Genomic DNA, 15,423 nt, shown 5'->3' on the forward strand with positions numbered 1-15,423 from the left:
AAGGAATTTGGGCATAAAGAAAAGCCCTGAGTTATATCCTGGAGGCTTTCCATGCACAGTTGTGCAGGTTGTACACTGCACAACTCTAAGTCATGACCATTCTGTAAAACTATCATGGCAGCACCTAAACCTGGCATTGTTCAAAGGGAGCTCTGCCACCTTGGGGAATTTATGCAACTTCTCTGAATCCCACTTCCTCAGATGCAAAAGGGCATGAAAATTTCTACCTCGTGGAATTCTTTGAAATTACACCTGGCACAGAGTTGGCTGTTCAATAGATGTTATTGATATGACTCTATTGATAGAGTCTAATGTCTTCAATTCAATTCAGCTGAGTTTTTTTTTTTAAGATCTTCAAAATGGAGAAGTAGAAAATCAGTTTAGGGACTTCCCTGGAGGTCCAGTGGTTAAGACTTCGACTTCCAATGCAAGAGGTGGGGGTTCGATCCCTGGTCAGGGAGCTAGGATCCCACATGCCTTGCAGCCAAAAAACCAAAATATAAAACAGAAGCAATATTGTAACAAATTCAATAAAGACTTTAAAATTGGTCCACATCCAAAAAAAAAGAAAATCAGTTTAAAAATAAGACATTCCTACATGCGTTAAATGCATTCAAATTATAATTTGATATATATGCAATTGACTAATCAAAATGTGTTCCCACAGTATGAGGAGAATTATTTCAGATTATATTTTGGCCAAATAGTGGAGGAAAGAGTTTGTCTGCGGGGTCAGGGAACATTTTGGGGATAAGATAGGATTTAACTATTGGAGTATTGCCAACTTACAGCAGGGTGGGGAGGAGAGGTTGAATGAGAGCATGAACGAATAAGTTGTAAAAGCCAAAATCAGATAAGAGAATAGTGAATTCATGCAGCAAACACCTAAAGTAACTAAGGGGTACCCAACAGGAAAAAAACAGAAAAACAGGCTTTGGGGAGCCTCTTTGTAGTTCTGGATGGGACAAAGCCCTTTGATTCTGGTCAAAATTTAAAAAAAGAAATGACTCACAAGCACAATATTTCTTTTAGCAAAATAATAATAATAACTTGATTTTTACTAAATTGCCTATATTTATAAATTCTGTACCTAATTTTATTACTTATCTTGTAAATCTCCTACTATGCTATCCAAACACTAAAGAATTTTACTTACCAAAAGAAAAAATTTTAAGTCACACCCATAGATAGTAATAATAATAACACTCTGTGGGATATTAATTTGGGATATAACTCTAGTTTAATTTCAACTAATTACTACACTATCTGTGGTTTTAGTGCCAGAATTTTCCACATTTGAGTAATCCATAGATTAAAATTTATCAGAGGTTATTCCATGTGGCATATAACATGAAGTTAATGACTCCAAACTCAAATATGTAACTTATGACCTTATCATTTCCTACAAGTTTCTATGGAAACCACAGAAAACATTGCCAGGAACAGTTGATCAGCAAATTATAGCATTCCTATGCCAAACATATGAACAAGGAAGAACTTTAATGTGCAGATAATTGGTTTACCTGAGATTTATTATTGCACCCTCTATGGTACCTGGGGACACAGGTGAGTTGTGGGACTGTACACTTTGAGGCCATAATTTACACTCAGTAGAAATCTTGATTCACAAAATGATTGTGTTTTGAATCTTTGTTGCAGCCTAATGAGTAACATATGGAAAACAAGCAGTATCGTTTTAGCCTCCATTTATCCAAGCAAAAATGAAACGATGGTTAAATAAAGACCGTCCTTTATTAAAACCCAATGTTTTCAATTTGAGATTGAACCTCCCTTTAGGACAAACTAGAATCAGGTTTCTTTTGACCGCATTTCCTTCCTTCTTCCTTTCTTTCTTCCCTTACCTCATGGCCAAAGGTCCTATTTTATGGTCTTTACTTACCTCCGTTTTGTACATAAATGAAGGTAAGAAGCGTGCTTTTTAATTCCATTGGTGGAATAGTGATAGCTACTGCTTTCCCTTATTATCAGCTATATTATTTGATAAGAAAAATTCTATTGGATGGAAGTATCAATTAATATTTAAAAGCTCATGATTTCTAGGTAGCTATTCTTTTTTTTTTTAATGATTTGCTATCTTTTAAGCTTTCTAATTTAGGCTAAAAGCTCTTTCACTGGTTTTTCCCTCTCTTGAAAAGTGTTGTATCTTCCTCTTTTTAAAAACTCTCTTCAGGTTTAGAAATAATAGAAGTGGTTTTGCAATAAGTTGTCAATTTCTAAGTTCACGAAGAGGTAAAGTGTATGTCCACGGAAACATTCCGTTTCTCAATAATTTTGATTAACCATTTTCAATTAACTATAAACTAGAGTCTATGCTTATTTACAACTAGCGTCTGTTTTGACCATTATTCTCGGTTGGGTCAAGACAGAATTATGAAAAATCAGAATCCTAGAATTTTAATATTCCATATTGCTAAATTCATTTTGCCTCTACGTGAGAGGCCGTGTTTCCCTTACGGAAATAACACAAACCGTAGGTTGTACATTTCTCTGAATGTGTTGAGTTTGCACCAAAAAAAACCAAAAAAAAAGCTGTGAAAATTATGTCACTTTTCCTCCTGCAGAAGCTTCTAAGCTCTTTACACCATGAAACAGTTAATAAACTCTTCACATTTAGATTTTGGCCTGATGTGCTGAGACATAGAAATGACTGCCAATCCTGGGCTCCTAAACAAAATTCCAAAGCAACAACGTTCAAGGCCTGTTATTGTGTGTGTGTCCACCTAACTTATGATGTCGAGTTTATGAGAGAAGACACTTAATTTGGGCTGAACCTCCTGTTAGGATACTGCTGTTATTCAGTTTCATCAGACTATATTAATGCAAAATTCCTTTTCAGTTGGAACCCCAGATCTAATCATTGTGGAATATTTATTTTCTTTTTTTTCCTTCTATTTTCTAAATTGTATAAAGTGTTTTGAAGTATATTCAAAAACTTTTCTTTTGGATTTTAAAGAAGCCAACAAGATCTTTATAACTGCTCGTAGGTAGGTTTGGGAGGCAGATTGATCTCTCTCTGGCATCTTTCACCAAAGGTATTCTACCAAACTAAACCTTCCCTATGGCATACAATTAGCCTGATTCAAGGGATCACACTTTTAAATCCTAATTTTCAGACAATTAAGTTTACAGTCAAGTTAAAAATTGCTACCATTTTGATTATTATGTTTTATCTAGCTTTTAAATGCCACTTTTACTCAAAGTGAATTCATAGGATTTAAAAAAGAAAAAAAGACTGCAGGACCGTCATTCTGCCAGGGTTATCTTAATCACGACAGGACATGAAATGCAGTTTGGCAGTTGGCACTGTTCAAAACATGCCAGACATGGACACAGTCTGGTAACTAAAGACATTCTGATAAAAATAGGAGTGAGAAGGAAAAATAAGGGCCAGGTAGATAGGGAACAACAACAAGTAGTATCTATTTCAAGGGAATACTTCTGTTGCTAAGAGAGATAAATCAGATACACGATCAAACTCAGACCTCTTAAGGCCAACATTGCAAAATTAAACTTCTCTCCGCTTCCTTCAGTGTTTCCCAGTCCCACCATCCTCCTTCCAATCAGGCCTGACAGCTATCCTAGTAGTATCCTCCCTCTCCCTGGCTCACAGCAGTTAGAATTAAATTTACAGTAGAATATTTATTGACCTAAAACGTATTCTATATATATTACTAGGCAGATCCTAAAACTTTATGTGCGTTGTAATAGAGATCTGTAAAAAACAATGATATTAACACACACACACTGAGAAAAAAAAAGGGGTAATACATTTATACATATACATGTATGTATACATATACAAATCCACCTCGACTTATGATGACGTCATCTCCTGATAATTCCATCATAAGTTGAAAATGCATTTAATGCACCAAACCTACATAACAGCGTAGCCTTGCCTACCTTAAACATGCTCAGAACACTTACATCAGCATACGGTTGGGCAAAATCATCTAACACGGAGCCTGTTTTGTGAGCAAGTGTTGAATATCTCATGTAATTTATCGAATACCGTACTGAAAGCGAAGAACAGAATGGTTCTCAGTGAAGGAGTTGCTTTCCCTCGTGATCACGTGTCTGACTGGAACTCACTGCCGCTACCCGGCATCAGGAGAGAGGACGCGACCGCATACCACTACCCCAGCAAAAGATCAAAATTCAAAATTTGAAGTATGGTTTCTAATGAACACGTATCACTTTCACACCATTGTCAAGTGGAAAATGGTTAAGTCAACCATCTACATCGGGGACTGTCTGAATACATAAAAATACATATGTGTTTTATATTTATTTTTATATATGCATATCTGTATTTGTATATTTCTTCCAGGTGGTTAAACTTATGGGATGGGGTTGTGATGATTTATACTGTTCTCTTTTTGTTTTTCTATAGCCACCCCAATAAACATAGATCATTCATAAAAGAAGGGGGGAAAGTCTATTGTTAACTGACTCTCCATTTATCTAGAAACAAAGTTCCAAACTTTTTGGCTCTCACACAGATTCTTCAGGATCTACCCTGGCCACCCCACATACTGTCCTTCCTTATAATGTACCTGTTCTTTCCTGTTTCAATGTTCTTTCCTGCTTCAATGCCTTCGCATATGGTTCTTTTTCTCTAGAGTAATCTCTCTCTACTTGTCCACCTGACAGATGCATTTTCTCTTTTCAAGACCCGGAATTCGCCAGAAGTATCTCCACCTTGGTTCCCATACTGACTGGTACAATCATCTACCATTGTGCTCATCTACCATTACCCTGTGAGTTGCCAGAAGGAGGGACTGTGTTTAAGTCACCTTTGCTTCACAAGTGCCTGGCAGTAGGCACTTAATAAGCATTGAATAAATGAATGAGTGAATGATGAATTCGTAGACTTCATAGAGTTATGTTGAATGTTAGATGTAAGGTATAGAGCAGAGTGCCTGGAGCATAGCAAGTGTTCGGGAGATGAGTAGCATCTATTACTGTCATTACTGTATGGCATTCCTCTGTCTGCTTTGCCTTGACTGTTGGGTCTCTGCGTTGCTCAACAACCTCCTTTGAGGCCAGCATATCAGTATGTTCCAGAGAATCAGGAATTCTTCCATGGGCGCTGCATATTTGGTCATATTCTTTTATGGGCACAGGATAACCAGAGCAAGACATCTGGACACAAGGATGACCTAAAAAGCTGATGATTTTTAATTTTTTTCAAAAGACTAAGGGCCTGAGACTTTTATAATTAAGAGGCAGAGCAAGAAGCAATTGTCTTTAATTAAAAAGTCTTCTCTCTACCACTTGTATATCCTTCCTTCAGGAAGCATTTTCCTGTCTGATTAATTTTCCCATTCTTTATTCCTTTTAAGGATATTGAACATTGCAATGTTCAGTATGCATGATGTGTGTGTATGTTACAATATGATCCGTCAGTACCCACTTCCCCTGTCTCAACCTAAGGCAGAACCCATACCTCAAAAATACCTAACAAATACCAACAATAGTTATCTGCTGAACTGAAAGAAAACTTGGCAGGAAAAGTAAAGAATAAACACGTTCGAACTAAACCCTTATAATGAGCTCTTACCTGGTAGAATGGAAAGATGCCTAATGTATAACCTCGAAAGCTTCTCTTTGACTGAAAGCCATGGGTGGCACAGCGTTTTTCATGGAAGACCCAGGGATATGGCACCATTCACATCATTCTGAAACAAGTACTAGCGTACCCATGAATATGTTTACAAAATACTTTTCCAAGATTCTTTCCATCTGTTACAAGTCATAAACTTATTCTGGGTTTTTTTTTGGTCTTTGGCCTTTCTATCTGCCTGTGACTTTGTAGCAGTTTATTTGGGTTGGGTTCTGATACAATCCAATTCTTTTAGGTCATTTATTTTAATATTTTTAAGTGTAGGGATATTTTTCACTTATGAAAAGATTTAGCTTTTCTACACTGATTTTCCTAAATGTTCCATCTATAATTTCTCTACTTCTATTAACTTAATTTTCTTGCCACTCATTCCCCTAATTTTTTGGCAGTATTTTGCAATGTCTACAATAGAAGGACTCTTTTATTTGGCATATCATTCCACAGTATACGGTCCAAAAAGCAAAAATCTATAGGATATATTATCTCTAACAAACTAGTTTTATAAAAAATGACTTAGATTAATCTGGAAAGATTGTCATTACATTCTTCACATGCTGTATGTCAGACATTGTTAGTACTTGTGGGTGTTGATGATTGTTTTACGTAATTACTCATGTTGTTTTGTGAAAGTGCCCCATAACATCACTCTAATTAAGATTCTGACAGCATGTCCTTTTGGTTGTTGAAATGCTTATTGAACAAAAGTCACTGTTTTTCAGGCTAAATTCCAACAAGAATAAAAATACCTAAGTCACACATGTGATTAAACTGAGATTCTAGTTCCAAAAATGATTCTCTAGCACCTGTTAAAAGGACAAGAAAAATAAAAGTCATGTACATACAGAAAGATATTATCATTTGGATTGGTACATCAGTAGGTATGTAAATAGGCAGAATTTAAGAAGCATTGGATAAGACCCTCTCCTTGAAAATATCTGTGCCTAGAATTTCACTATTAGAAATCAAATCATTTATATTTCAGAATTCTTTGGGGTCTTTATTGCCCCATATTAAATCCTAAAGTTATTGGAAAGGGCAGTCCCTAATGGCCTTATCAACTATACCATATGGAAATTAACTGACAGATGGCAGAACAACAGACTTTAGAAATGGAATGCACCTAGGTACCTGGTTGAGGGAATCACCAGGAGGGGGAAAGTAAGAATACTTTAAAAGAAGTTAAGAGAACAACAAAGCCAGCAGTGCCTGCCACTGAAAATAATTGAATCTGAATAGATGATAGCCAAATAATTTTCATTCAGCTTGTGCTATAAGTAGTGAAAATTTACATTTAGAAATTGTGACCTAATCATTGAACACATACAGGGCTTTGGTTTCAGAATTTTCACATGTGTGAAAAAATAAGAGCAATGTAAATTTGTGGAAACATATTGAAATGTATCAATACTGAAACAATGTTAGCCTTTTTTTTTTTTTTTTTTTTTTTGCTAAAGGGAGAACTTTCAGATTCCTGAGAATATAACTTACTACTAAAGAGAACAACTTGGAGACATGTTGAATCAAAAATTAATTACATATGTCAAATTGGATGATTAAGTAAATGGATGGTGGCTGGTGGGTGCAGTTTTCTCACTGTTGGAATGCGAGTTTACAGACAAGCAAAGGGAGAAGGCTAGAATGATCCATGTGTCAATGGATTAAAGTTAAAGACATCAGAATGAACTCATGTTTAGCTTAATACAGATACAGATGGTTACATCTACATATGGATACATTTATAGATATTTGGAAATATACAAGTTAGTATACATACATAGTTCCTTTCTCTGCCAGCTGAGAGGACCCAGAAGCAATGACACCCCAGAAGCTAAGAGCACACCTGGGGCCCAGATCTTGGTTTCTAACACCTTTGTCAAGTAAAATGACTCCTTGGAGAAATGGCTGCACATAGGACTGAGGCCAGAAATATACAAGAAGAGCCGGGAGTATCTCACAGTTCCAGGAAGTAAAGAGGTGCTACACACACACACACACACACACACACACAGAGTAGAGGTATGTAAAGGGACATAAGAGTCAACAGAAAACGTTACCAATAGTGAAATCTGAAACAATTTAAGCAAAATAATAAATAAAGCAATATTGGATTATAATGAAACTACAAAATATTTTTGCATCCATATTAAAGTAAATAAATAAATAAGTAGTGCAGGCTGCACTTCCGAAGATTACACTCTCTAAAGGGGATGGGGAGAATAGAGTAACTTTACAGTGGGGAAACTTGACAAACAGTAACTACCTGTGCCAGGTGATCAAGGTCAACATCAACAAGGATCATTCATTTTGATAGTAGTTACCTTTGATATGATGGGATAAAAATGGTAATTTACCTCTGTGATCTTCCTCCCCAAAACACATCGCCCTGCTCTAATCATAGGAAAAACCTCAGACAAATCCAGATTGAGGGACATTCTACAAAATACCTGACCAGTGCTCCTCGAGACCACCGCAGTCACCAGAAATAAGAAAAGTCTAAGAAACTGTCACAGGCAAGAGACATGATGACTAAATATACTATGGTATCTGAATGGGCCCTGAAAGAGAAAAAGGACATTAGGTAAAAACTAAGGATATCTGAATAAAGTATTGACTTGATAATGTATCAGTATTGGCCCGCTGATGGCAACAAATGTACCATCCTAATATAAGTTGTAATATGGGAAACTGAGTGCAGGGTATATAAGAACTCCCAGTACTATTTTCACATAGGATTCTATATAAAAAATATCCTAAAGACTCCTTTCAAAAAAAAACTGTTTTGAATTAATAAACAAATTCAGTGCCATTGTAGAATTTAAAATCAACAAACAAAAATCATTTGTGTTTCTATATATTAATAATGAACTATGTAAAAAGGAAATTAGAAAAACAATTCCATTTACAATAGTACCAAAAAGAACAAAAAACTTAGGAATAAACTTAACGGAGGAGGAAAAAGACTTGTATACTGAAAACTAAAGAACCCTGATGAAAGAAATTTAAAAACACATAAAATGCCAATTATATCTCGATAAAGTTGAAGACAAGACAAAAAAGTGAAAAGACATTCGTGTTTATGGATTGGAAGACTTAATATTGTTATGATGTCCATACTACCCAAAACAATCTACAGATTCAATTCAATTCCTATCAAGATCACAATGGATACTGATTGTAATTGACCCATAAATGTGTTATGTGCATAGCTATGTGTATGGAAAACTACAGTGATGGCCTGTTCTCTACAGATCAGTAATTATTGGTTTTAATAACAAGAGTTGGCTTCTGTGGTACAGTATTTAATATATATGGTCTTCTCAGATATAATGAAAAGGTGTATAGCCTTTGCTATCAGACAGACCTGAATTCAAATCTTCAAATCTCAGCCTGTGACTTAATAGTGCAAGTTACTTAAACTCCAAACCACATTTTCCCTTCTATAAAGGGTGCATGATAATGTGGCAAACTTATCTGGCTTTTTTATGTGATTCAGACTCTACACAGACATATACATGTACATACGTACATACATACACAGATATATAGATAGCTGATAGAGAAAGATAAAATACAGATGACTGATAGATAGATAGACAGACAGACAGGATGTAACTAAGACACTAGAAAAAGCCAAGAAACAAGTTTTGATCCTATTGCTATCCGTGAGATTCTTTCATGGCTCTGTTAATTACCCATTGATACACTTTAGTTCTAATTCCTCCCAGGTTCTATCACAAAAGACAAGCCTTGCGGGTGTGCAGAAAGCCAGGTTTTTGGTAAGCATTATATACTTCTTCCATGCCTCCTACCAGGCAGCAGATCTTAAAATTTCCCAGGCAATTCAATGTACCAGTTGCCTTGATCAAAGGTCTTTGCAATTACACACCAGTGTGAGGCCATCTCCATTCTGAGGCACAGAACCACCAGCCAATGCTGAACACTTCAGGTCTTTGGAAGGAAGGTTCTACTAACAATAAAGTGGTAACTGCCTGCGAGGGACGCCAGTTCTTAATATCAGGAATATTCTGGGTACCTTTGCAGCCCAAAAGGCTAACAAATGGTGGGCATCATGTTGTAGGATATTGGAATAAAATAAATTCTCGTGCATCTGTGCCTGTAATACTTCTCCTAGTTCTAGTGGCCACAATTCAAGAAAGGTAAAATGGAGCTGGAAAATGTGCAAAAGAATAGGAATTTAAATGATAAAGCAAAAACAGAGATTTGAGGCCATAACTCATTAGTTACTGAAGTCAAAATCACTTTATTTTTAAAGCATTTATCTCTGAGATACTCTCGGAGAATAGGTTCCAGGAACCATCGCTATAGGGAGGTGCCATTAGAGATTCAAATAATAGAGTATAAATACATTTATTTAGACAGATATCTTATGCTCTATGTATCAGGTTATCTCCAGATTATACAAAAAAAAAAAAAAAAAAGGCTTTATGGACTTTTTTATTGCCATGCTTCTTAATTCCAGTTTAACTCTGTGGTCACACTGAAGCTGCTTAATTACTACGTTTCCACTCAACACATCTCTATTCTGTAACCCCACAAGCAGTATATTAATAGACTTTTATAAACAGGATTTCTACTGACTTCCATTAATGCTGAATACTTATTTTCATTGTAACTAAATACTATAAAATATTAAAAGGAACACTGGGTAAGAATTGCAAGGACACTTCTTTCTTTGCAGACATAAGCATACATGACGAATTGTACAAAAATAGGTTCATCTCCAGAGAATTACCTTTGCAGTCTCACCCTTATGGTATATATGGAGTACAAAGCAGCGTTCTTTGGGAGAAGATTTTATCTTTCAGTATTAATCCACTCCTACACTCCCTACAGAAGGCAAAGAAATGCCTGCTTTCAGAGTATATGACGTCAGCATCACAAACATGAATACGATATCATGGAGGATTTTTTCTTTTGACGGGCTTGTGAAGCCATTTAAAAAATTCTATTCTTGAAGGTCAGTCCTCTAAGGTGGATTTCTTAAAGACCAAACAGTTGAAGGACCTAGCTTTGCTGTTGCCTGTTCCACGGTGAAAAGGTAAGGGGAGGAGCCTATGGTCTCCATGAAGAAGTTAGGTGCTGAGACGTTTCCTTAGATGTGGCTGGATATCAGTAGGATATACAATCCTGCAAGAAGTAAGTGTCAGACCTAATAGCTTAACAAATGTCTACCAGCTGAGCAGAGAACGTGGAAGGAGGCCAGTGCGAGGGAAGAAAGTACTTTTCTAGCTTAATATTTATTCATTCTCAAAACATCCCTTGAGTGCATACTCTGCTAGGCACCTTGTGAGGCACTGGAAACACAGCATAATTTTGTAAGATTAATTTCCCTTACATTAACTGTCATGAAACTATATTGAAATTTGGCTTTGAAACATTTACTTTTAAATTATCAGATGTTCCCCATTTTTATATGAAGACTCACTCTTAACTCTAGTCACCAAACTCACTCACTGTCCTTAGAACCAGGGTCAGAGGTGCCCTTGATTTCTTTTTCCAAGGTCATCCTACCAGAGAATCATGACAGAGAGGAGCTGGATGTGAGTCTAGAGGTTGCTTGGCCTAATTTCCTCACTGTAGCAGGGAACGCTTGTTAAGTGCACCTGGTCTGAGTCCTCTCTCTGTGGGACCATGCGATACAGATATGAGAAACAGAGGTAATTGCAGAAATGATCTCTCAAGAGTTACTGGGAGAATAAATAGGAGTGTCAGAAAAATGACAGAGCACAGCAAACAGTCACACCAATCAATGTTCTCCAGCAATATTATTGATATTACCATATTCTTGTACTATCACTATTTTTTATATTTCTATCATATTATTATCATTGTATTGTTATTCTTATTGAGAAGCAGAATAAAGCAGAATTCAAAAGGAGAAATTCTGGAGCCATACTGACCAAATTGAAATCTCTGCTCTGCCACTAACTGTTAAGTTACTTAATCTCTCTAAGCCTCGGTTTCCTCACCGTTAATACAGAGATAAAACTAGGACCTCTGTAGAGGATTATATGAGGATTAATCTAATTTAAATTGTTTAAAAAAAGAAACACTTGGAAGAGTGCCTGGTGTATAACAAGCACTATTTAGTGTCTGTCTCAGTAGTAAATAATAACTACAGTTGCTTATAGGTAAGGAAGCTGAGGCTCAGTTGGGGGAGATGACTTGGGAAAGCTCAGAGTTGACACTCAAACCTGGTCTTCACTCACTTTGATGTCTTATTAAGTAATAGAAATATAAATAAAAACGCTGAAATAAAGTAAGCAGGAATATGTATTTACATGACACCTTTCTTTCTGTTAGTGCTTTTCTATCAAATTTACATTTCTCTTTAAAATGCTTAAAAATGAAGCTCGAAATGAGGAAAAATCAAGGCACTCAGGGACAGATGATTTATTAAAATATTTATTAAAATATTTTATTTTAGGGACTTCCCTGGCGGTCCAGTGGTTAAGGCGCCGCACTCCCAATGCAGGAGGCAAGGGTTCCATCCCTGGTGGGGGAACTAAGATTCCGCATGCTGTGCAACACAGCCAAAAATAAAAATAAAAATATTTTATTTTAATATGAAATATTAAAAGCATATTTATAAAAATATGATTTATTGTCTACTAAAGAAAGACAATAGATGAATCTCACATCTCCCTTCTTCCGCTTCTACTTCCGTCACCATGTCCCTTGTTTTCTCAAAAAGCCCAGCACTCAGCTCCCCAAGGCCCAAAGAAAAAAGTCTGAAGTCCTTAGTGTGACACTCAAGGTCTTTCACAGTCTGGAACCATCCTAACCTCCCAACATTCCCTACCCCGTCTTGGGATAGTTCCTGTGTGTTTGTCAAACTATTCACATTTCCCCAAGCTCCTCCTGCATCTTCCAACACCCCTGCCTTTTCTCCGGGTGCCTCAGCCCATTTCCTCCCTGGGTCGTTCTGGTTCCTACCCACCACTTGTGTGCATATCAGAATTCCATGAGTCCCTTCAAGATAACTGAAACGTTGGCTTACGGAGAACTTTTCCTCAAACTCTCATTCATATTCCACTGTGTCTTCTTTTGCGTTTCCATATGCTTTGCTTACACAAAAAGTTACACTTACTTCACTTGCCTCGCCCTGTAGACAATTTGCATTCTGCTTGCTCAGAAGGTCACAGCAGGAGCATTTGCCCTGTGATTATAAGCCCTCTAAGACTTCTGGAACAAAGGCTACATGATACTACATCCAGAGGCATACCATAATTTACTCCATTTCCTTGATTTTGAACACTTAGTTTTCCTTTCTTTTCACTATTGTACTCAGTGTGGCAATAACAATATAATGAATTGTCGATGACTTTTGCAAATCACTGGAGACTTTGAGAATTTTTGTGAGCTTTTTGTTATATTTTCAGTAAGTCATTATTCCTTTGTGTCTCACCTTTCCTGGTGGTCATTTATTTGATGGACTTGTTTTTCCAAGACATAATACTTCATAAAATAACCACTCTCTCACTTCCTCAAGCTGCTCCTTCTCTCTCTCACACCCACAGAACATTGTCGTTTTGGCTTTTTTTTTTTCATTTTTGTACTATATAGTGGCATTGTGAAATCTAATAAAAATATTTGTGATATGTTTTGAAATGGCATTAAAAATGCTATCAAAAAATAACGTTAATCTTTTGAGGTAGCAAAAATTTTAATTCTTTTCCCCCTTTTTTTTTAGTTCATTTCATTTTTAGCTAAGGGAAAGAACCATATGTCTTCCAATGTTTTTTCTTGTTGGCTTCCTCAATGAAATTTTTCTTGAAAAACAGGTCAAATGAATGGAGGAAAAAAGTTTGTCTTTGCACTTGAGAAAATTATACCAATATTTTTTTAAACACTCAAATTTCCAAGTTATCTTTCTGAATATTCACTCAGCAATTTTTTACTACTCCCACTTAATTGTAGCTTATAAACTATATAATACAAAATGGAAAATATCAGGTTTTTAAGTCACTTATTTATATATAGTCTTGTTGCTTTTAATGAAGCCTTTGAATCTAGGCCATACGATAGTTTTGTAGAGAAGTCATTTTGCATTTCTTGAGAAAAATGCTTTGTTAAAACCTATTCAAATGTGTTTTCAGAAACTAAATGCTTGAAAAGTAAAAATAGGGGTTTCTTTTTCTAAAAATGTAATCTATGCCAGAGGCCAAGCTGCGAAGCATCCAGAAAATTTTAGACTGTTGGTAAATATTCCAGTAACATTTAGATTAATCAAGTTACCAGAAAGAGGAAGATAACAATGAAACAGTACTTAGATGAGGGAAAAGGAAGAACAGCAGCCAGCTTCTAAGAAACATCTAATAAAAAAAAAAAAGTATCAAAAAGGTCAAGGGAAAGAGAAAGCACAGAGTCAAGAAACTTAAAAACAACAAGGAGGACTTCCCTGGTGGCGCAGTGGTTAAGAATCCGCCTGCCAGTGCAGGGGACACGGGTTCGAGCCCTGGTCCGGGAAGATCCCACATGCCGCGGAGCAGCTAAGCCCGGGCGCCACAGCTACGGAGCCTGTGCTCTACAGACCACGAACCACAGCTACTGAGCCCACATGCCACAACTACTGAAGCCCACGCATCTAGAGCCCGTGCTCCGCAACAAAGAGTAGTCCCCACTTGCTGCAACTAGAGAAAGCCTGCGCGCAGCAATGAAGACCCAAAGCAACCAAATTTAAAAATAAATAAATTAATTAATTCCCAAAAGAAGCAAAAAGGATCTTTTCTGTAATGGTTATACATTGAAAGTTCTTGGGTTTATCTCGTTAGAGAGAAAAATCAAGAAAAAATTTTTTTAAAAAATCTTTAACAGAAAAAATCTGAATAAATAGTTCATTACCCAGATATGCTAATTGGAAGGTTTGAAGCTTCATCTAAGCCAAAAAAGATACATAGCAAGCTAAGTTTATTCAATCCTTGTGAGAAAACACATCTAGACTAACCAATATTTACAGAATTTAACCATTAGTGAAATGGGTATCTTACTGTACCTGAGTTCTTTTATTTCTTTATCTCAATCTCCAACCTGGGTTTTATCTTTTTAAAATACAATAAATTAGTAAATTTAGCAATGTAGTTATTTTAGCAAAATACTATTTTACAGACAATCAGCAACAATTAAAGAAGCATGCTATAATTTTGACTCAACTAATTCTGCATGCCTAAAAAATGTCTATTAGAACTGAATACTTAACCTGGCAGAAGCAGCCGCATGATGCTACTTTGCTACATGGCCAGTTTAGGAGGAAACATATACAACATGGTTGGATTGTTGGCTGTGCCTTTTTGAACCAATGAAGAAATGCCAAATATTAAAGATTCCATAAATTATTTGCTCCAGTGGGCCTTATTTGTGATCCATCTTCATAAGAAAAAAAAAAAGCAGCTTCTTAAGGAACATGTGTATGTATACATCTGCTGAAAGATCCATCCTAGTCAGAAGGGAATATAACCATCTCCTTGTTTCCAACCAGGAGGTTGAAGAAGTCAAGTAGGTACCATCAGATGCTAATTTGGTAACCACACAAATAGAATCTCTAGTGCCCATATTCTCTTAGATATATGTCACATGACGCTGACTTGGCACTGCAGATACTATTATGCTTATTTATTTGATCTGAAATGGGCTGATTTTACTGGACCACGTCTCTTCATACATGCCGAATTCCCAGTGAAGTGAAGAACCCTTCTGTTTACCATTGAAGTTTATCATCATTCTGTTTATCATAATGAAGTCAATGGGAGCTCTGT

At 36.3% G+C, this 15,423-nt stretch overlaps 1 long non-coding RNA gene across 1 annotated transcript in view; it reads right to left on the minus strand.

Moving 5' to 3' along the window:
• Positions 1–15,423, minus strand: part of LOC309615288 — a 185,028-nt gene that overhangs the window by 41,353 nt on the left and 128,252 nt on the right. The window lies entirely within an intron of this gene.

The sequence above is a fragment of the Balaenoptera borealis genome (genome assembly GCF_965194805.1).
Source record: "Balaenoptera borealis genome assembly, chromosome: 17".
Lineage (NCBI taxonomy): Eukaryota > Metazoa > Chordata > Mammalia > Artiodactyla > Balaenopteridae > Balaenoptera > Balaenoptera borealis.